Genomic DNA, 23,773 nt, shown 5'->3' with positions numbered 1-23,773 from the left:
TGAGATGTTATTCGAAAGAACAATTACGGAACACATTACAATTCTTTAATAACTTCTTACATTTTTCTTTTCACCTCATCAAAATATTCCACATAGCGAAAGTTCTAATTTCTCTCGCTTGTCCTACTTGTTTTAGAGTAGCGTTTTAACTAGATATTGCAAAGACTGAATATATTAAGGCTTTCAAGAAGAAACTTGAGATTTTCTGGTTTTCAAAGTGCTTTGGAAATATCGCTTTGACAATTAACGCGGAATATTTTCCCCGTTGGAGTCCCTGGGCTTATAGCATCCTGCTTTTCCAACTAGGGTTGTAGCTTAGCCTGTAATAATAATAATAATAATAATAATAATAATAATAATAATAATAATAATAATGCGGTGTCTGATACTCTAAATAATAAGAATATATACGATAAACAGATTTTGTAGGTCCTATAGTGCGTAGGATTTCCATGTGTGATAGGACCGGGGAAACATCCCTTAGAAAAAAAAAAAAGCATAGAATAAGGAGACAGAGTTTTCATTCTTTAACCATTAGCAACCCTTTTATTCAACGCTTCATAGTTCAACCAAAGACATCGCTATATTTACGTGATTTTCAATCAACAGTTGTTGTTGATGTCAAGAATAGCAAAAATGTGGCAGCTTTCAAGAAAAACCTGAAGACTTATCTTTTTAGAAAGGGTTATAATAGTGATCTAAAAACTATTAAGCCTGAATACAAATGCTAGCGAAATAACTGAAAAGATACAGAGCAAAATATTAACTGGAAAGAAATTATTTTCACACACCAAGGCCCGCCTGAACAGACTTTTAGTATGTGATGGAGGGTGAGAAATAAACCCCTAAAAGTAAAAGTAAAGTATTTATATTAAACCGTTTTCTGATAGAAAACTAACAAACGTGTCGAACAGGATCAGTAACATGAACTTATATACAAACAGGTTGTAATTTTCAGTCATTGATAAATTATTAACATCATTGAATTTGACAATGTGTTTTTAAATCGTCATAGTTGAAATACCCTGCTATTATGATAAAAAAAAAATAGTTAAAACAGACCAATGAACTTATATACAAACAGGTTGTAATTTTCACTCATTGTTAAATTAACATCATTGAATTTGGCAATGTGTTTTTAAATCGTCTTAGTTGAAATGCCCTGCTATTATGATAAAAAAAAATAGTTAAAACAGACCAATGAACTTAAATACAAACAGGTTGTAATTTTCACTCATTGTTAAATTAACATCATTGAATTTGGCAATGTGTTTTTAAATCGTCTTAGTTGAAATACCCTGCTGTTATGATAAGAAAAAAAAATAGTTAAAGCAGACCAAGGAACTTATATACAAACAGGTTGTAATTTTCAGTCATTGATAAATTATGAACATCATTGAATTTGACAATGTGTTTTTAAATCGTCTTAGTTGAAATACCCTGCTATTATGATAAAAAAAATAGTTAAAAGCACAGACCAACAAGAGTGATGGTCTGTGGTTAAAGGCTGTGGTTTGGTAATCTATGTAACTCCGAAATGTTTTTAGTGGCAGTGTTTGGAATGATAGTACTTTTTTAGCCTATCGGTAGCTCAATATTCTGAATCAATTTTAGAAAAAAAGGAAAATTACCTTATATATTTATCAAATTACCAATGAAAAGTAAATAATTTATCAGTGAAGTAATACATGGTAATGCTTGGATGGTGCTGGTAAAGCTGTCTTCTTTTGTATTACTATAAATAAATGAAAAAAAAAGCTCTCAACATTCTTCGTATTTTTTGCACAATTTAATAAATTGTCCTAAATACCTTTTATGACTTAACAAGTAAAAGAAACCTAATTGGGTTTTCAATTGACTCTTTCAGGTGCAGTGAAATTGAGTTGCCGACTACTATTAATTTCCATTTTTGCCAAGGATTCCGTAGTGTAGAACTTGAACCCTAAGTCTGTCATCTTGACTAAATCTAGTTTAACCTGTGTCTTGTTTTATATCTGGTTCTTTTGGTGATTTGCTGAATTTTTTTATGGCAGAAGAGTATTAATCCTCTTGGTAAGGTAAGTTGTGCAGTGCATTTGTCTGTATTTTGAAACATGTTTGTGTGTGTGATTCCGAGCTATAGCTAATTTGTCAATTGTGTTTTCTTTTTCAAGTTTAGGTGAGGTTGTGGCACCCCAATGCCAGGTTAGGTTGTGGTTCCTCAATGTCAGGTTAGGTTGTGGCACTGGTACCTCAATTGTAGGTTAGGTTTTGGCACCCCAGTGATAGGTTAGGTTGTGGTATCTCAATGTCAGGTTAGGTTATGGTATCTTAATGCCAGGTTAGGTTGTGGTCCCTCAATGATAGGTTAGGTAGTGGCACTGGTACCTCAATTGTAGGTTAGGTTGTGGCACCCTAGTGATTGGTTAGGTTATGGTATCTCAATGCCAGGTTAGGTTGTGGCCCCTCAATGATAGGTTAGGTTGTGGCCCCTCAATGATAGGTTAGGTTGTGGCACCTCAATGCAACAGTGGGTTAGAATGTACCGCTAGAATGACATGCTCAGATGTAATACACTATTGTCTTGGTACAGTAGATATGTTACCTTTATGGAAAGTTAGGTTGGGGCACTGTAATGTTAGATAAGTTTTATCACATCAATGGCAGGCAATGGTGTAGCACTAAATGAGTAGCTTGTTGTGTCACTTAAATGACAGGTTATATTAAGGCATCACAAATGCAGCTTAAGTTTTATCACTACAATGGAAGGTATGTAGTGGCGTTACAATGGCAGGCTAGTGGCATTGCAGTGGCAGGTTGCGATGTGGCATTCAATGGCAGACTTTGTGGCGTTAAAATGGCAAAGTAAGTTGTAGCGTTACAATGGCAGGCTATGTTGTGGCATTACAATGGCAGGCTATGTTGTAACATTATAATGGCAGGCTATGTTGTGGTAGTACAATGGCAGTACTGTATGTTGTGGCATTACAATGGCAGGCTATGTTGTAACATTACAATGGCAGGCTATGTTGTAACATTACAATGGCAGGCTGTGTTGTGGTAGTACAATGGCAGTACTGTATGCTGTGGTAGTACAGTGGCAGGCTATATTGTAGCGCTACAATTAAAGGTTATTTTTACAATACTTCAAATAAAGATTTATGTTGTTGTACTTCAATGGCTGGTTATATTGTAACACTAAAATGCAGATTAGGTTAGGGGACTTCGAATTCAGATTATGTTGTGGCACTTCAATGACCCTTTGTTTTGGCATTTCAATGACACTTGAATGACCCATTAATATTGTGGCACTTGAATGACACTTGAATGACCCATTAATATTGTGGCACTTGAATGACCCATTAATATTGTGGCACTTGAATGACACTTGAATGACCCATTAATATTGTGGCACTTGAATGACACTTAATATTGTGGCACTTGAATGACACTTAATATAGTGGCACTTGAATGACACTTAATATAGTGGCACTTGAATGACACTTAATATTGTGGCACTTGAATGACACTTTGTTGTGGCACTTGAATGACACTTTATATTGTGGGGCTTGAATGACACTTTATATTGTGGGGCTTGAATGACACTTTAAATTGCGGGGCTTGAATGATGCTTAATATTGTGGCACTTGAATGATGCTTAATATTGTGGCACTTTAATGACACTTTGTTGTGGCACTTGAATGACACTTTATATTGTGGGGCTTGAATGTCACTTTATATTGTGGCACTTAAATGACACTTTATATTGTGGAGCTTGAGTGACACTTTATATTGTGGTGCTTGAATGACACTTTATATTGTGGAGCTTGAATGACACTTTATATTGTGGCACTTGGATGATACTTTATATTGTGGGGCTTGAATGACACTTTATATTGTGGCACTTGGATGATACTTTATATTGTGGCACTTAAATGACACTTTATATTGTGGAGCTTGAATGACACTTTATATTGTGGTGCTTGAATGACACTTTATATTGTGGAGCTTGAATGACACTTTATATTGTGGAGCTTGAATGACATTTTATATTGTGGCACTTGGATGATACTTTATATTGTGGGGCTTGAATGACACTTTATATAGTGGGGCTTGAATGATGCTGAATAATATGGCACTTTCATGACTTTGTTGGGGCACTTGAATGACACTTTATATTGTGGCACTTTGATGACACTTTATATTGTGGAGCTTGAATGACACTTTATACTGTGGGGCTTGAATGACACTTTATATTGTGGGGCGTGAATGACACTTTATATTGTGGCACTTTAATGACACTTTATATTGTGGGGCTTGAATGACACTTTATATTGTGGGGCTTAAATGACGCTTAATATTGTGGCACTTGAATGACACTTTATATTGTGGCACTTGAATGACACTTTATATTGTGGGGCTGAAATGACACTTAATATTGTGACACTTGAATGACACTTTATTGTGGCACTTGAATGACACTTTATATTGTGGCACTTTGATGACACTTTATATTGTGGAGCTTGAATGACACTTTATATTGTGGCACTTGAATGACACTTTATACTGTGGGGCTTGAATGACACTTTATATTGTGGGGCTTGAATGACACTTAACATTGTGGCACTTGAATGACACTTTATATTGTGGCACTTGAATGACACTTTATATTGTGGCACTTGAATGACACTTTATATTGTGGAGCTTGAATGACACTTTATATTGTGGAGCTTGAATGACACTTTATATTGTGGTGCTTGAATGACACTTTATATTGTGGAGCTTGAATGACACTTTATATTGTGGCACTTGGATGATACTTTATATTGTGGGGCTTGAATGACACTTTATATTGTGGGGCTTGAATGATGCTGAATAATGTGGCACTTTCATGACTTTGTTGGGGCACTTGAATGACACTTTATATTGTGGCACTTTGATGACACTTTATATTGTGGAGCTTGAATGACACTTTATACTGTGGGGCTTGAATGACACTTTATATTGTGGGGCTTGAATGACACTTTATATTGTGGCACTTGAATGACACTTTATATTGTGGGGCTTGAATGACACTTTATATTGTGGGGCTTGAATGACGCTTAATATTGTGGCACTTGAATGACACTTTATATTGTGGCACTTGAATGACACTTTATATTGTGGCACTTTAATGACACTTTATATTGTGGCACTTTGATGACACTTTATATTGTGGCACTTTGATGACACTTTATATTGTGGCACTTTGATGACACTTTATATTGTGGCACTTGAATGACACTTTATACTGTGGGGCTTGAATGACACTTAATATTGTGGCACTTGAATGACACTTTATATTGTGGCACTTGAATGACACTTTATATTGTGGAGCTTGAATGACACTTTATATTGTGGCACTTGAATGACACTTTATATTGTGGCACTTGAATGACACTTTATATTGTGGCACTTGAATGACACTTTATATTGTGGCACTTTGATGACACTTTATATTGTGGAGCTTGAATGACACTTTATATTGTGGCACTTGAATGACACTTTATATTGTGGCACTTGAATGACACTTTATACTGTGGGGCTTGAATGACACTTAATATTGTGGCACTTGAATGACACTTTATATTGTGGCACTTGAATGACACTTTATATTGTGGCACTTGAATGACACTTTATATTGTGGCCCTTCAAAGACGCTTGTTGTGGCACATGAATGACATTTAGATAATGTGGCACTTTAATGACACTTTATGTTGTGGTATTTCAATGACACTTAATATTGTGGCACTTCAATGACAATTTTGTGGCATTTCAGTGACAAGGTTGTGTTATTTCAATGACACTTAATATTGTGGCATTAAAATGACAAGGTAGTGGCATTTTCAATGAAAAAAAATTGTGGCATTTTAATGACACTTAATATTGTGGCACTTCAATGATAAGGTTGTGACACTTCATTGACAAGGTTGTGGCATTTCAATGACACTTGAATTGTGCACTTTATTGACAAGGTTGTTGCATATCAATGACACTTGATATTGTGGCATTTCAATGACACTAAATATTGTGGCACTTCAATGACGAGGTTGTGGCATTTCAATGACAAGGTTGTGGCATTTCAATGACACTTGATATTGTGGCATTTCAATGACATTTAATATTGTTGCACTTCAATGACACTTTGTGACATTTCATTGACACTTTGTGGCATTTCAATGACACTTTGCTGTGACATTTCATTGCTATGCTGTTTTATGTGAATGTTAAAATGAAGTAAAGTTAAGGCATTTAGAATGCACTTCAATGGAAGTTTATGTTATGGCACTTCAAAAGTAAGCTATGATGTGATCTCTATGACAGGTTATGATGTAATTCTTCAGTGGTAGGTCAGGACATGGAACTTTAATAGTAGGTTATGTGACATTCCAATTTTAAGGGTAGGATGCCACACTAAAGTGGTAGGTTAGGATCTGACACTTCAATGGCATGTTATCATCACCATCATCTCCTCCTAGGCCTATTGACGCAAAGGGCCTTGGGTACATTCTGCCGGTCGTCTCTATCTTGAGCTTTTAATTCAATACTTCTCCATTCATCATCTCCCACTTCACGCTTCATAGTCCTCAGCCATGTAGGCCTGTGTCTTCCAACTCTAGTGACAATGGCCTGTTATGGCCTGTTATATTAGGACATTTCAATGGTAACAGGATGGGGTGTGGCTCTTCAGTGACAGAATAAGTTGTGACACTTCAGTGGCGGGATATATTGTGACACTTTACTAGCTGAATAGGTCGTGACACTTCATGGGCAGGATAGGTCATAACACTTCAGTGGCAGATTAGGTTATGACACCTCAAATGCAGGTTGGGTGGTAACACTTGGTTTGTTAGGTTGACACTTCAATAGAGATTAGGTTGAGGCACTAAGATTATAAGCAAGGTGGTTACACATCAATGGCAGGTAAGGTTGTGACACTCAATGGCATGTAAGGTTAGTACACTGTAACGGTAGGTAAAGATGTGACACTTTGACATGATAGGTTGTGCCACTTTCAGGGCAGATAATGTGCCACTTCAGTGACAAGTAAGGATGTGACACTTCCATGATAGGTTAGGTTTGATTTTTAAATGGTAGGTTAGGCACTGACACTTCAATGTTAGTTTGTTATTCTACTCCAATGGCAGATTAGCTTTGGGTATTTCTGTTGCAGGTTAGGTTGTGACACTTCAAAATTTTCAATTAATGCAAAAATTAATGCAAAATTAATGTAAAACTCTATTGAGGCGGTATCTGAAAATTAGAAATTGCTTGCAGATGATTAAAATTAATGCAAAAACTCTATTGAGACAGCATCAGAAACGGTAAAATCGCTTCAAGATGAATAAGATTAATGCAAAAACTCTATTGAGATGGCTCAGAAACTTTATAATCGCTTCCAGATGAATAAAATTGCAGGTTAGGTTGTGTATGTGATAATATTTTTCAGTTTAGAATATTCCTGAGCTTTTTCTGTTCTTAATGTAAAGTTATTTATTTTTATGTTGCAATGTAGTTAAAAAAATTTGGTTTTTCTAACTAACTTCAGTTGTTTACTCAGCCTAACATTGTAGGGTGTTGGTCATTTTATAGGAAGTGATTGCGTAATTATTTACCGTTAAACCCAACTAGCTTCACCTATCTTTTTACCTTAGTATTATTCAAAGATTTAATTACTTAATTGGAGAGGGATATGACAAATATATTAATCTGTCCCAACCTTTTAATCAATTGAAAAAAAAGGCTAGAAAATTGCCTAGTACTTTCTATAATTAATTTACCTACTTGTACATTGTGCTTCAAACTGAAAATGGCCAGAAATTAGTTGTTAGATGAGTAATAATTGCGAGGTGAAGTAAGTCCTTTCAACCTTTATGGTAATTTAAATGCGAACCATTTTAAAGTTTATGATGTTTATTTTCAAGTAGCTGATAACTTTGGTACTAGGCTAATACAGAAAATATATCTCGTAAGAAAAAAAGAAATCTGAATTATTAGTGGTCTCAAATGATAACGAAACTGGTTTTGATGACAAATGTATCTCCCCAGAACAGAAAGATTGATAATTGTAAACTGGTCGTTTTAAGAAAGCAGTTTTTTTTTTTTTTTTTCGACAGAAGTGTGTTAAGATTCCATGAAACATTTTGGGAAAAAGGAAAGAAAGTTGGTAGACAGTGAAAGCAATTTTTGGATTTTGTGTATTATCATATAATTAGCAAATCCAGCATTACAATTTCACTTAGTTTCTTCTTCTATTCCAGGTGATTGCTGAATTTTGGATACTTGATCTTGCTACGATTGGCTAGTGCTGTCTACAAGACCCTTCATTGGAGGACTTTTGAAATTGATTGACTTTAATCAAAGTTGCATGCCAGTGACCACATTGCAGTTATTTGAAGAGAAGGGAACAAATAACCCAGCCCATTATCATTACAAGATAGGCTATAATCCTAGTTGGAAAAGCGAGATACTATAAGTCCAAGGACTCCAACAAGGAAAATAGCCCCGTGAGGAAAGGAAACTAGGAAATAAATTAACTACAAGAGAAGAATAAACGAAATAGAATATTTCTAAGGTGAGTAGTTTGTTATGAAATGGGATTTGAACTTATATAAGTACAATGTGTTCTCATATTTGTGAAGGTGGTAAATTTATAACTATTCTTTCCGTCAAAGTTGTATATTTTTATATTAGATATAGAAAAGTTATGTCCATTTTGTAATCACCTTGAAGATTAGTCACTGGTTGAGGTACTGCCACTAAAGAGTTATGGGGTCCTTTGACTGGCCACACTGTACTATATTGGATCCTTCTCTCTGGTTACGGTTCATTTTCCCTTTGCCTACATACTGTATACACCGAATAGTCTGGCCTATGCTTTACAGATTCTCCTCTGTCCTCATATACCTGACAACAGTGAGATTACCAAACAATTCTTTTTCACCCAAGAGGTTAATTACTGCACTGTAATTGTTTAGTGGTTACTTTCCTCTAGGTAAGGGTAGAAGGAACTCTTTAGCTCTGATAAGCAGCTTCTCTAGGAGAAGGACACTCCAAAATCAAACTATTGAGATACTACCACTAGAGAGGTATTGGATCCTTTGACTGGCCAGACAGTAATGCATTGGATCCCTCTCTCTGGTTACGGCTTATTTTTTCTTTGCCTACACTTACACTGAATAGTCTGGCCTATTCTTTACATATTCTCGTCTTTCCTCATACACCTGACAACAATGAGATACTAAACACTTCTTCACCTAAGGGGTTAATTACTGTATTGCAATTTGTTCAGTGCACTTTCCTCTTGGTAAGGGTAGAAGAGACTCTTTAGCTATGGTAAGCAGCTCTTCTAGAAGGACACTCCAAAATTAAACCATTGAACCATTGTTCTCTAGTCTTGGGTAGTGCCATAGCCTCTGTACCATGGTCTTCCACTGTCTTGGGTTAGAGTTCTCTTGCTTGAGGGTACACTCGGGCACACTATTCTTTCGTATTATTATTTTTTTCTTGTTTTTTTTTAATGGTGTGTTGGGCAGGCTTGATGATAGAAGGGCCATGGATGCCTGGTGGTTTATCAAGAGGTTGTCTTTTCCTTTTTCTGATTCTTTTTCTTCTCAAAACCATCCTTACTGTCCTCCCTTCAGTTGAAGTGGCTATCCTGGAGGGTATTTAGCCTTGCATGGTGTATCGGCTCCTCCATGTTGACCAGTTTTTCCGACTTTTACAATAGTCTATGGGTATTATCAATCACTTTATTTATAATTATGTACATATTGTTTTTGTAATAATTCTTGTTAATCTAGTTTTTAAGTATGATGTCTCTTTTATTTCTGTTAATATTTATGCTGTCTGGAGACATTGAGCGAAATCCGGGACCAGTACGTCCTAGATTTCGTCAATGTCGTCTTCTGTATTGCAATATTCGTGGTCTTCATGCAAATATCCTAGACCTTACAGTTGCGTCCAGACAGTATGATATTCTTTTGTGCTCAGAAACTTTGGTTTCTGATATGAGGCACTCATCTGAGCTCCTTATAACTGGTTTTAAGAAGCCAGTAATGTTGAAACGTGATACCATCCCTAGGGCCAGGGGAATGGCGGTGTATATTAGGACCGAGTACCCTGCTTCTCATAAGTCCTGCTATCAATGTGGATGTCATGAGATTCAGGTAATAAAAGTTTGTGGCAGGCATAACAACTTTTATTTGTGTTTCATTTACCGGAATCCAGACATGGATGATTCTATCTTCGATTGTCTTCTTACCATTATGGCTAAGATACAAGAAGATAATAGAAAGGCTTCTTTTGTCTTTGTTGATGATTTTAATGCTCACCATAGGGAGTGGTTAAGTTCTGTCTCTCCTACCGATCGCCATGGCTTAAGAGCTTTAGACTTTGCCTCTGAATCAGGCTGTGAGCAAATCATAAATGAAGCTACTCACAGGTCTGGTAATTGCTTAGACCTCGTATACACTGACTTCCCTGGCGTTATAACTAGTAAGGTAGGGTCTCCAGTCAGGACATCTGATCATGCCATGATTTCATTAGTAGTGAAGACAGAGCAGCCTGTCCCAGATATATTATACCCTTGTAAAATTTGTGTGAAATCCCAAGCAGACTGGAATGGGATTTTGTATGATCTTTAGTGCTTGAATTGGTCACAATTATATAGTAGTGTAGATCCAGTTGTCCCTTTGAATGAGAATCTAGTCAACATAATTGATAGCCGTATCCTTTCACGTGTGCTAAGGTATCGAGTGAAGGACAAACCGTGGTTCAATGATGATTGTAGACATGCTTATTTGGAGAAGCAGGAGGCCTATCATCTTTGGAAGGGTAACAGATCACATTTGACTTGGAACAACTATACTCAGCTTCGAGCTTTTGCTCAGAGAGTTTATGCCTCAACTGAAAAGGAGTACAATTTAACCATAAAAGAAACTCTTTCTGGTACAACTCAGGAACATAAATGGTGGTCTACCCTTAAATCTGCACTCTTTGGTGTAGATGCAACAGTTCCTCCTTTACTTAAACCAGATGGCTCAGTCACTCACTGTCCAAAGGAAAAGGCAACCCTTTTGGCTGATGTTTTTGACAGTAAACAGAGTAATGAAAAACTTTAACTTCCTCATTCCTGTTTTCCTGAGGCTAAACTAACTAGTTTAGCTTTTCGATCTCGTGAGATTAAAGCTCTGTTGATGGACCTTGATGCTTATGGAGGTGTAGACCCAAATGGTATTTTTCCTTTGTTTTTTTATAAAGACAGCAGATCTCTTAGCTCCAAAGTTGTTATTTTGCGGAAGTTAGCAAGAAGAGGAGCTTTTAGCACTAGTTGGAGAATTGGTAATGTTACTCCTCTATGTAAATGTGTTTGTGGTAGCTCAAATCCCACTGATTACCGCCCAATTTCCATAACTCCCATATTATCTAGTTTTTGAACGTCTTCTGGCAAAACGTCTTAATAGGTTTGCTGAAGGTAATCATCTACCTCCTAGTTTGCAATTTGGTTTTCGTAAAGGCCTTGGAGCATGTGATGCCTTTCTTACAATCTCCGATGCTGTACAGAAATCCCTTGATTATTGTCGGGAAATTCGTATGATTGGCCTTGATTTTAGTGCTGCCTTTGACCGTGTTAATCATAAGGCCCTTGTTTTCAAACTCAAACAGTTGGGAGTGGGTGGGTCGTTTCTTAGCATTATTATTGATTTTTTAAGTAATAGATCTCAAAGAGTAGTTGTTGATGGGCACCATAGTGAGTATAGGAATGTGATATCCGGTGTTCCACAGGGTAGTGTTCTTGGCCCATTACTTTTCATACTAGATACACACGACATGTGGTTTGGCCTAGAAAACAAGCTTGTTGCATATGCAGATGATGCTACTCTATTTGCATCAATTCGATCCCCTGAATGTAGATCTGGGGTTGGTGAATCCCTTGATAGAGATTTAGCTAAAATTAGTGCATGGTGCAAATTATGGGGTATGAAGTTGAATCCTTACAAAACTCAAAGTATGATTGTAAGTAGGTAAAGGACGGTGGCTCCTCAACATCCAGATCTCGGTATTGATAATGTTTCTTTAAATTTGTATGACTCTCTTAAAATTTTAGGTGTGATTCAAGACAGCAAATTTACTTTTGAGAAACACATTAGGTCTGTGTCTTCTTCAATTGCACAAAAAATTGGCTTATAGAGAAAGTCTTACAAAATTTTCGGTGATCAATCTATTTTGAAGAAGTGTGTTAATTCTTTCATTGTACCCTGTTTTGAGTATTGTTCTCCTGTCTGGTGTTCAGCTGCTGATTCTCATCTTAATTTGTTGGACAGAAACTTAAGGTCTATTAAATTTCTTATTCCTGATCTAGATATTAATCTTTGGCACCGTCGTTCAATTAGTTCATTATGCATGTTGCATAAGATTTTTCATAACTCTGACCATCCTTTACATTCAGATCTCCCTGGACAATTCTATCCTGTTCGTAATACTAGGCAGGCAGTTAATTCTAATAGCCAGGCCTTTTCCATCATGAGGCTCAATACTACACAGTATTCTAGAAGTTTTATTCCAGCTGTTACCAAGTTGTGGAATGATCTTCCTAATCGGGTAGTTGAATCAGTAGAACTTCAAAAGTTCAAAGTAGGAGCAAATGTTTTTATGTTGACTAGGCTGACATGAGTCTTTTTATAGTTTATATGAAACATATCTGTTTTTGACGTTGTTAATAGTTTATATAAGACATATCTGTTTTTGACGTTGTTAATAGTTTACATAGGGCATATCTGTTTTGACGCTGTTACTGTTTTTAGAATGATATATTGTTAATTTATTCTCATTATTTTTTTCCTTATTTCCTTTCCTCACTGCGCTATTTTTCCCTGTTGGAGCCCTTGGGATTATAGCATCTTGCTATTCCAACTAGGATTGTAGCTTGGCTAGTAATAATAATAATAATAATAATAATAATAATAATAATAATAATAATAATAATAATAATAATAGTCTTTGGTAGTGCCATAGCCTCTGTACTATGGTCTTTCACTGTCTTGGGTCAGAGTTCTGTTGCTTGAGGGTACACTCGGGCACACTATTCTATCTTATTTCTCTTCCTCTTGATTTTTTAAAGTTTTTATAGTCTATATAGGAAATATTTTAATGTTACTGTTCTTAAGATATTTTATTTTTCCTTGTTTTCTTTTCTCACTGGGTTATTTTCCCTGTTGGAGCCCCTTCCCCTTGGCTGATAGCATCCTGCTTTTCAAACTAGGGTTGTGGCTTAGTAAGTAAATAATAATAATAATAATAATAATAATAATAATAATACTGTACTCTGATCAACGGACTACATATTGGGACAGTTAAACAGAAGTTACTATTATTATTCTTTTGTTCTTTTTATAAGATTTTATTTTTTACTATCCAACAACATGGGATTTTAAAATGGACACTACTTTTCTTTAGCTGAGAACCTGGTCTAGTGACAAGGGAAAGCAGAACAATATTTAAAAAAATTTTAGTGCGTTGTGGAGTAGTTTTTCTTCAAATTGCAGTTCATTTGGTAAGATGAAAGCACATACTTTTCAAATAACTGTCATTTTAGTTTGTTTCAAATTTTTCACCAGCTTTCCTCCTAATGTTAGATGCATGTGTTCATTATTTTGGCCATATATAGCTAATGAATATTATCTAAGGTGTTTATTTATTGGCTGTCAAGGTACGGTAATGAGAAAGTGGAAAATAGAAATGGAATAAGGGATACAGTTCGTTGGTTATATTACGTTTTCCCCCATTGTTATGATCTTCAGCCAATCTGTACATACAATATAGTTTGGGTTGTCAGTAACAGAAAATTTTGTACATGTTAATTGTTCAGTAAAATTCTTATCAATACATCATTGGTAATGGTAAAAGGGCCAAGAGACTAAAATTAAACTTGGTTATATACAAGGGGACTATTGAAGTCAAATTACTATGTTACTCCGTGCAAATTGAAGAAATTTTCAAAATTCATTCAAATTCTAGGGAGAGAGATTTCACTAAAATAAAAAGTTGGAGCTTAATATCCTGTCAGTGAATTCAGAATTAGCATTTCTATAATATTCTGAATGTAGGGGAGAGGGATGAATATGGAAAGAATGTCTAGTATGTTGCAATACAAGATGGTTTTATTTTCAGATATTAAAAAAAACTCAAATCTAAGAAGTTAAATGATTTAGTTACTAAACAGTCTAATCATTGCAGGACATGAATGAAGAAATTGAATGGTCTGTCTACATATATTCCAGTGCCAGGAGCCAAGAGTTCATGCATGATTATATCCAGTCTCACTATGGTAAGTAGCACAAGTTTAAACTGAAGTTTAATTTTGGTTTTCCATTTTATACTTATTTTTAGATAGCTTGTTTATTGATAAAACTTTTATACTCTTTTGTTACAAGAAAGATAGAAGGGTTTAAAGATCACTCGTGAGTGGCTTAAGGGAGTAATAGATCGTTGTACTTGTCGCACCTTGTCCTCTTTACTGACCAAATATACATATAATCTGTAACAATGTTCCTCTCCACCAATGCAAGGAGCAGAGAAGACTAGACCATGAATAGTGATAACTGATCAGGTAGACTCCCAAAACCTCAATCTCTAGCTCACAAGGGTGGTAAGGTTGTGGACAAAAGATTAACTGTCAGACTGTATAGGTGAAGGAGCTCGAATTCCCTACCCTCGGAATGCAAGTTGGGATAGTTTATGCTAGAGAAATACCCACTAGGATACCACAACTGCATGAAGCAAGTAGATTGCCCTTTAGGTTTTGAAGGTCCTCCTTTCACAGGTACTTGTTTTGGTACTGGCTCTTCTGAACGTTCTCCTTTCACAGGTACTTGTTTTGGTACTGGCTCTTCTGAAGGTTCTCCTTTCACAGGTACTTGTATTGGTACTGGCTCTTCTGAAGGTTCTCCTTTCACAGGTACTTGTTTTGGTACTGGCTCTTCTGAAGGTTCTCCTTTCACAGGTACTTGTTTTGGTACTGGCTCTTCTGAAGGTTCTCCTTTCACAGGTACTTGTTTTGGTACTGGCTCTTCTGAAGGTTCTCCTTTCACAGGTACTTGTTTTGGTACTGGCTCTTCTGAAGGTTCTCCTTTCACGGGTACTTGTTTTGGTACTGGCTCTTCTGAAGGTTCTCCTTTCACAGGTAGGCTACTTGTTTTGGTACTGGCTCTTCTGAAGGTTCTCCTTTCACAGGTACTTGTTTTGGTACTGGCACTTCTGAACCCTTCATTCTCCAGAGTCCTATATTATAGCTCATGCTCGTTCAAATTAATAAGAAACTTTTGGTTTTAAACGCATCTTTCTGAAAAATAGACGGTGTCAAAAATTTGGAATTTTTTATAACTTTCATGTAGGGAATTCTTACTGAATCTTTTTCTGAAAGTTACAGTGGTTTTAATTAGTATTTTCATGATTAAACTGAAAATTTTGGTTACATCAGTAACCTGGTAAATTGGGCTTTAAAGTAAATTTTGTGCATTTAGTACTTGTGATGATAATGGGTGGTTTAAAATATTTTTTACTGAATTTTCTTTTACAAAGTCATGTATTTATTATCAATATAAGAGGTTGTGGAGGTTAGAGAATGATTTTATAATGGGTTGTTTAAAATATATTTCATTGAATTTTCTTTACGTAGTCTTGTAATTTTAACCAACATAAGAGATAGTGGAAGTTAGAAAATGATTTTAAATCACTTTTGGAGTGTCAATTCGAAGTCTGCTGTTTTTTCCTATTCTTCTGAAGCTGCCTGAAGGTAGTTTAGTTACACTATTGAATTATAAATTCAAAGGACAAATCTAAGGAAGTTTGCCATTTCCTTGGAGAAAAAATTCTTTTCTCCTGTCTGGTCTTCCACTGTTGATTCTCGTCTTAATTTATTGGTCTATTAAATTTCTTAATCCTGTTAGGTATGTTGCATAAGATTTTTCCTAATTTTGATCATCCTTTACTTTTATATCTTCCCAAACATTTCTATCCTGTTCATAATACTAGGCCTGCAGTTAATTCTAATAGCCAGGCCGTCTCCATCATGAAGCTCAATACTATGGTATTCTAATTTGTTCCAGCTGTGACCAAGTTGTGGAATGATCTTCCTAATCGGGTAGTTGAATCGGTAGAACTTCAAAAGTTCAAACTTGTAGCAAATGTTTTTATGTTGAACAGGCTGACATGTCTCTTTTTTATATTTTTATTTTAATTGTTCATTATTTCCTTAACTCACTGGGTTATTTTTTCCTTTTGTAGTCTTTGGGCTTTTAGCATCTTGCTTTTGCAACTGGGGTTGTAGCTCAGCTAGTATTAATATTAATAATGTGACCCAGGGTAATTACCAATAGCAATCCCAGATAGGTCTTACTACTTGTCTTGTTCGAAACAGAACACATTAGCCATTGGAATAAATGAGATGAAAGCATTAGTTTATTTGTGGAAGAGAGGGCGAGCCATCCAAATAAGTTTTAATTCGGCACCCTGCAGTTACTGTATAGTCTCTCCGTTGTCTTTTAATAGTATGACACTCTCAGGATGTCTAAGGATGACAGTTTCTTTATGGTTTCCCTCAACTTGACATCACCCCAAGTTAGCCAACTATGTAACTCTTATTCTGGGGAAATAGTTTTAAACTTTATGCTTTTGTGAGAACCTTACTGGTCAAGGTATGATTTTGAAAATTAGCCGAATACTTAATTTCTATTTTTCAGTGACATCTTCAGGGTTTGAAGGTTTTAATTTGTTTGAGACATTTACGTTCCGAGCAGTGGTAATTATTTGTTTTCTTACTCTTAAAATGTAGCATTCAAATAATGTACAGCATAAGATAAGCCAGTTAGATTTTTATTTTACCACTTCTGTTTTTAGATAATTCAATTGTTTCCTAATCTTAAAAGCTTTAGATTTGATATGATTTAGTTATTTTAGGGTTAGAAATTATGTACCTTAAAGGCTGTTCAATGCCCAATAGAAAATGGATAATTACCAACAAAATCATTCTAAATATTGTATGACCATGTGATATTAGTATTAGAAATTTTTTAATCAATAGCAATCAGAAATTAAATTGGGAATTTCAATTTACCAGTAAATCCCTATTTTATAGAAAGTAACTATTTTTTGTAATACTGTAAAACAATTGGGATTGAAATTTTTCAATTTTCTATATACTGTATAATAATTGTGAACCAGATGAGTGAGACAAGTGGGGCTATCCCATATCATTAAATTCTAGTTTTCTTTTATTTAAAAAAATACTCAATATTTCTTGAAAACAAATTTATTAAGAAAAATAAAATATTCATATAATAATTTAACAGCTGCATATAATTTTGACCATAATTCTAAATGAAAGTACTCATTAAAAAAATAGATACAAGGAAATTCAAAAAATAGCTACAAAGAAACTAATTATTTGAAAAATTCCAGGTAACTTGCTGTAGAATGGCCATCCCTATGAGGTTTCAATCCTTACTACAGCACGATGACTAGCCCTGCTTGAAGCCATGCAGCAGGAAATCTTAGGAGATGGGCAAGTCTTGGCACTTGAAGAGATGCAAAAATTAAGAGGTACAGGAGATGAACTTGAAGTCTTAATTGCTCCACCAGATGATGTAACATCTACAAGAGCTATAGCAGATGACATTAATGTCTTGGAGAGCTGCAGCACATGATGTTGAACTCACGAAGAGGTGCAGCACTTGATGTTAAAGTCACGAAGAGTGGCAACTAGAGATCTAGAAGAGTGGAAGAGATTCAACTCACAGCAAGTGATGTTGAAGTCACGAAGAGCTGCAGCACAATGATGTCGAGATCACGAAGAGCTGCAGCACGATGTTGAAGTCACAAAGAGCTGCAAGCATAATGATGTCGAGATCACGAAAAGCTGCAGCACAATGATGATGTTGAAGTCACGAAGAGCTGCAGCACAATGATGATGTTGAAGTCACGAAGAGCTGCAGCACAATGATGATGTTGAAGTCACGAAGAGCTGCAAGCACAATGATGATGATGAAGTCACGAAGAGCTGCAGCACAATGATGATGATGAAGTCACGAAGAGCTGCAGCACAATGATGATGTTGAAGTCGCGAAGAGCTGCAGCACAAAGATGATGTTGAAGTCGCGAAGAGCTGCAGCACAAAGATGATGTTGAAGTCGCGAAGAGCTGCAGCACAATGATGATGTTGAAGTCGCGAAGAGCTGCAGCACAAAGATGATGTTGAAGTCGCGAAGAGCTGCAGCACAAAGATGATGTTGAAGTCGCGAAGAGCTGCAGCACAAAGATGATGTTGAAGTCGCGAAGAGCTGCAGCACAATGATGATGTTGAAGTCACGAAGAGCTGCAGCACAATGATGATGTTGAAGTCACGAAGAGCTGCAGCACAATGATGATGTTGAAGTCACGAAGAGCTGCAGCACAATGATGATGTTGAAGTCACGAAGAGCTGCAGCACAATGTTGAAGTCACGAAGAGCTGCAGCACAATGTTGAAGTCACGAAGAGCTGCAGCACAAAGATGATGTTGAAGTCGCGAAGAGCTGCAGCACAATGATGCACAATGATGATGTTGAAGTCGCGAAGAGCTGCAAGCACAAAGATGATGTTGAAGTCACGAAGAGCTGCAGCACAATGATGATGTTGAAGTCGCGAAGAGCTGCAGCACAAAGATGATGTTGAAGTCGCGAAGAGCTGCAGCACAAAGATGATGTTGAAGTCACGAAGAGCTGCAGCACAATGATGATGTTGAAGTCACGAAGAGCTGCAGCACAATGATGATGTTGAAGTCGCGAAGAGCTGCAGCACAATGATGATGTTTAAGTCGCGAAGAGCTGCAGCACAATGATGATGTTGAAGTCACGAAGAGCTGCAGCACAATGATGATGTTGAAGTCGCGAAGAGCTGCAGCACAATGATGATGATGAAGTCACGAAGAGCTGCAGCACAAAGATGATGTTGAAGTCGCGAAGAGCTGCAGCACAATGATGATGTTGAAGTCGCGAAGAGCTGCAGCACAATGATGATGTTGAAGTCACGAAGAGCTGCAGCACAAAGATGATGTTGAAGTCACGAAGAGCTGCAGCACAATGATGCACAATGATGATGTTGAAGTCGCGAAGAGCTGCAAGCACAATGATGATGTTGAAGTCGCGAAGAGCTGCAAGCACAATGATGATGTTGAAGTCGCGAAGAGCTGCAGCACAATGATGATGTTGAAGTCACGAAGAGCTGCAGCACAAAGATGATGTTGAAGTCACGAAGAGCTGCAGCACAATGATGATGTTGAAGTCACGAAGAGCTGCAGCACAATGATGATGTTGAAGTCGCGAAGAGCTGCAGCACAATGATGATGTTGAAGTCGCGAAGAGCTGCAGCACAATGATGATGTTGAAGTCGCGAAGAGCTGCAGCACAATGATGATGTTGAAGTCTCGAAGAGCTGCAGCACAATGATGATGTTGAAGTCGCGAAGAGCTGCAGCACAATGATGATGTTGAAGTCGCGAAGAGCTGCAGCACAATGATGATGTTGAAGTCGCGAAGAGCTGCAGCACAAAGATGATGTTGAAGTCGCGAAGAGCTGCAGCACAAAGATGATGTTGAAGTCACGAAGAGCTGCAGCACAATGATGATGTTGAAGTCGCGAAGACCTGCAGCACAATGATGATGTTGAAGTCACTAAGAGCTGCAGCACAATGATGTTGAAATCACAAAGAGCTGCAGCACAATGATGATGTTGAAGTCACTAAGAGCTGCAGCACAATGATGTTGAAGTTACGAAGAGCTGCAGCACAATGATTTTGAAGTCGCGAAGAGTGGCAATTAGAGATCTAGAAGAGTGGAAGTAGTTCAACTTACAGCACAATGATGTTGAAGTCATGAAGAGCTGCTGCACATGGTCACAAAGAGCTGCAAGCAAAATGATGTTGAAGTTACGAAGAGTGGCAATTAGAGATCAAGAAGAGTGGAAGAGTTCCACATAGTTCCACATCGCAGCACAACGATGTTGAAGTCACAAAGAGCTGCAGCACAATGATGATGTTGAAGTTACAAAGAGCACAATGATTTTGAAGTCACGAAGAGTGGCAATTAGAGATCTAGAAGAGTGGAAGAGGTTCAACTCGCAGCAAGTGATGTTAAAGTCACGAAGAGCTGCACCACAAAGTTACGAAGAGCTGCAGTACAATGATGTTGAAGTCATGAAGAGCTGCAGCACATGGTTACAAAGAGATGCAGCACAATGATGATTTTAAAGTCACTCACACGAAGAGCTGCAGCACAATGATGTTGAAGTTACGAAAAGCTGCAGCACGATAATGTTGAAGTCCCGAACAGCTGCAACTAGAGATCTAGATGAGTGGAAGAGGTTCAACTCGCAGCAAGTGATGTTGAAGTCACGAAGAGCTGCAGCATAATGATGATGAAGTCACGAAGAGCTGCAGCACAATAATGTTGAAGTCATGAAAAGTGGCCGCTGGGGATCTCAAGGAATGGATGAACTGCAGCAAGAAATTTAGATGTTTTGAATAGCTGCAGCATTTAAAATTGTCTCCAAGACCAGCTGCAGCAAATGTTGATGGCTCAAAGGGCAACAGTAATAATTGTGACATCATGAAGCACAGCAGCAATGATTTATTTTAACCTCCTAAGAGAGCTGAATGCTGCAGCAGTATTTTGAACATGTAAGAAGCTCCAGCATATGAAGATGATGTCTTGAAAGATAGAGCGAGCAATCTTGAATAGTGGTAGCCAGATATCTTAAGGACTCCACTGAAATAGTGATGATTTTTAAAATCTGGCACAGAAGAGCTAGAGCTGCAGATGTTGTCGACTTCAAGACCTGCAGCAGGTGATGTTGATGTATCGAAGACTAATGTCATTCTTAAAAATGCAAAGATAGAGCAATCTAGAAAAGCAGCTGCTGGAGATCTCAAAGACTGGAAGAGCTGCAGTAATGATATTGAAGATCTAAAAAGTGCAGCTAACGTTTGACAAAGTGCAACAGCCGAGATATCAACTGGAAAAACTACATCAGACGATATTTTTGTCTTCAAAGAGCTCTCTAAACGAGCGGCAGCACATCAAGTCACGAAGAGTGGCAAACTCAAGGAGAGGTAGAGCTGCAGCATTGCATTTAAGTTGGAAGTCTTTGAGGTCTCCAACATCCAGATGTTATGATCTCCATGATCTGCAATGACTGAAGCGAGCAATTAAGAGACCTTCAACAGCTGCAGAAAATTATTTTGATGTCTTCATGTTCCAACAGATTAATTCTGAAGTCTTGAAGAGCTGAAGGCTTCAGAATCTCCAAGACTGGAAAAGCTGAAGCAGATAGATAATGTTGATCCCAATGAGCAGCAGCTGGGAGACCTTGAGGATGGATGTTGATATCAAGGGCTGATAGCTGCAACTAATGTTAGTCCCAAAAAACAACAGCCGGAGATCTCTAGGACTCTAGGAATGGACAAGCTGCTGTACAAAAGACTTTCAACAGCAACTGATTTCTGAAGTCTTGAAGAGCTGAAGGCTGCAGCATTTGAAAGCCTGGAAAAGCTGAAACAGATGTTTATGTCTTAAAGAACAGCTGCCAGAGATTTCAAGAACTGTCTCAAAAGCCACAGCCAGAGATCTCAAGGAATGCACAAGCTGCAGCAAAGACCTGGACGCTGTTGCGGTTTAAAAGCTGCATTGCATTGACAATTGTGATGTCCCTAAGTGCAGCTAAGTGATCTTAGCTGCAAGTTGCGTCAGATGATTTTGACCAATTTTTTCTGCTCTTCTAAACTTGCAACAAATTTTAATGTCTCAAAGTGCAGCAGCTGAAGATCTCGAGGACAGGAAAAGCTGCAGCAGACAACATTGACTTCTTTAATAACTTTAACATGATGTTAAAGTCTCAAAGAGCACTGCTGGAGATCTTAAGAACCGGTGTTGTTGGAATATTGAAGAGCGGCAGCTGGAGACATCTAAAGGACAAGAAAGCTGCAGCAGACAACATTGACTAACAAGGAGCTGCAGCAGATTATTTTGCAGTGGGTAATTTTGAGATCTCAAAACTTGTTGCTGCCCAAAAATCCTGAAGAAGGTAAGCTGCAGCAGGTGTTGATGTCTTGGAGAATGATTGCTGGCATGAACTCAAGGACTTATTCAAGTTGCAGCTGATGATTTTACCATTTAGTAGAGCTGCAGACGCCGACGATGATGTTGACATCTCCAAGATACAGCAATCTTAAGGACTAAGAGCTGCAGAAAATTGAGCAATCTCAAAGAGCTACTGCAAGAGTAAGTAGAGGACCAAGAGTGCCAAACTGCAATTTAGAACATAAGCGCGAGATCATTTTCATCAGAATTGATCTGCAACACAAGATCTCAACGAGTCACTGAGCAGAGAGAACTGTCCCAAACCCAATGAGTCGTGCTGCAGCAGAAAGGCGGTGGTGTCAGAGCAAGTGCAGTCTTTTCAGAGATGATTTGAATCAATGTAAGCATTGCGGCAGGATATTTTGAGGCAGTCTTTTCAGAGATGATCTGAATCAATGTAAGCATTGCGGCAGGATATTTTGAGGTACTTCATGCACAAGCGTTGAAGAGCTGCAGACTGGAAATCCCAAGGGTTTGAGAAGCCGCAGCAAAGAGTTCTCGTTGGATCAGCAGAAGTTGTTGAGAGCTGGAAGTCAGAGAGCAGTTTAAGAAAATAAATTCTCAAAATTATGTAAAATATATATTTTTTCAATTAAAATAAATATTTGTTCTTTATTAAATAGTCTATTTTTCCTTTCATATCATGAATTATCTTCACCTAATACTGGACCTAAAGAATGAAGTTTCAAAGAAATTAATTAACTATAATTAGAAACATACATACCAAGTTTAAAGAAGGGTACAGTAGGTGGCCAACAATATTCATCAGTGGAATAAAATACTGTAGTCCCATAATTACACAATTTTTGCCTTGGTAAATTGAAAAACTTCCCATCCAATTTCAATCTGAAACAAAGAATCTCGTCAACACGAAACAAGACCACAAAGTATAATAATTTACATAAATTGTTTTACGTTCTGAGGATGGATAAAATCACATTACCTGGTAGCTAGTACATTTCACAGTTTTTGGGGTATAGAATTCATGGTTGTATAGAATTCATGGTTCTAAAATACTTTCAATTTCTAAGTAATAGTCTATATCAACAGTGACTAACTTCATAATCGTCAATACTATCTTATGGAGTTCATTAAGTAACTAACTAATTTTAATAGAACTACAAAAAATATTAAGGAGAAATAACCTTTTCACATCTGGCTAAACAGTAGACAACAGTAAAATAGAGAATGCTAAATAGAGAATGCTGTCTATCAACGCAATAAACTAAATTCAAATTACTAGAAGATCAATGTAATAAACTAAATTCAAATTACTAGAAGATCCTTAAATACAACCATGCAATCTTTAGACGCGTAACAGAAAACTTTCTCGGGCACATTGCAAGTTACCTGCACCCAATGGGCATTGCCTATATTTAATCCTACTGCAGAGATGAAGGGATGGCATTTAGTGACACTCAAAAGCTAAGGGCAATGCATTTGTTTTGTGTAAATTAAACTAACTTTTCAAACTGTAGAAAAGCTACAGTAATGCCATCATTGATACTCATGTTACTTCTTACTTTCAATTTCCCCCGATACTTTGAAAGAGAGCAATGATCTTCCAGGCTTTAGTACTTTTAAC

General features: G+C 37.1%; 1 long non-coding RNA gene across 1 annotated transcript in view; it reads left to right on the top strand.

The window, feature by feature from the left end:
* LOC137622938 (uncharacterized) overlaps positions 1–17,608 on the top strand; it is a 39,387-nt gene extending 21,779 nt beyond the window's left edge. The window contains exons 2-4 of the long non-coding RNA XR_011040526.1: positions 8,280–8,593; positions 14,257–14,347; positions 17,479–17,608. This is a non-coding gene — a long non-coding RNA (uncharacterized lncRNA). The remainder of the gene's footprint in view (positions 1–8,279; positions 8,594–14,256; positions 14,348–17,478) is intronic.
* Positions 17,609–23,773: the final 6,165 nt, after the last annotated feature.

The sequence above is a fragment of the Palaemon carinicauda genome, chromosome 2 (assembly GCF_036898095.1).
Source record: "Palaemon carinicauda isolate YSFRI2023 chromosome 2, ASM3689809v2, whole genome shotgun sequence".
In the NCBI taxonomy this organism is placed as follows: Eukaryota; Metazoa; Arthropoda; class Malacostraca; order Decapoda; family Palaemonidae; genus Palaemon; species Palaemon carinicauda.
Note: the sequence above shows the minus strand (reverse complement) of the source record. Positions and strands in the feature narration are given on the sequence as shown.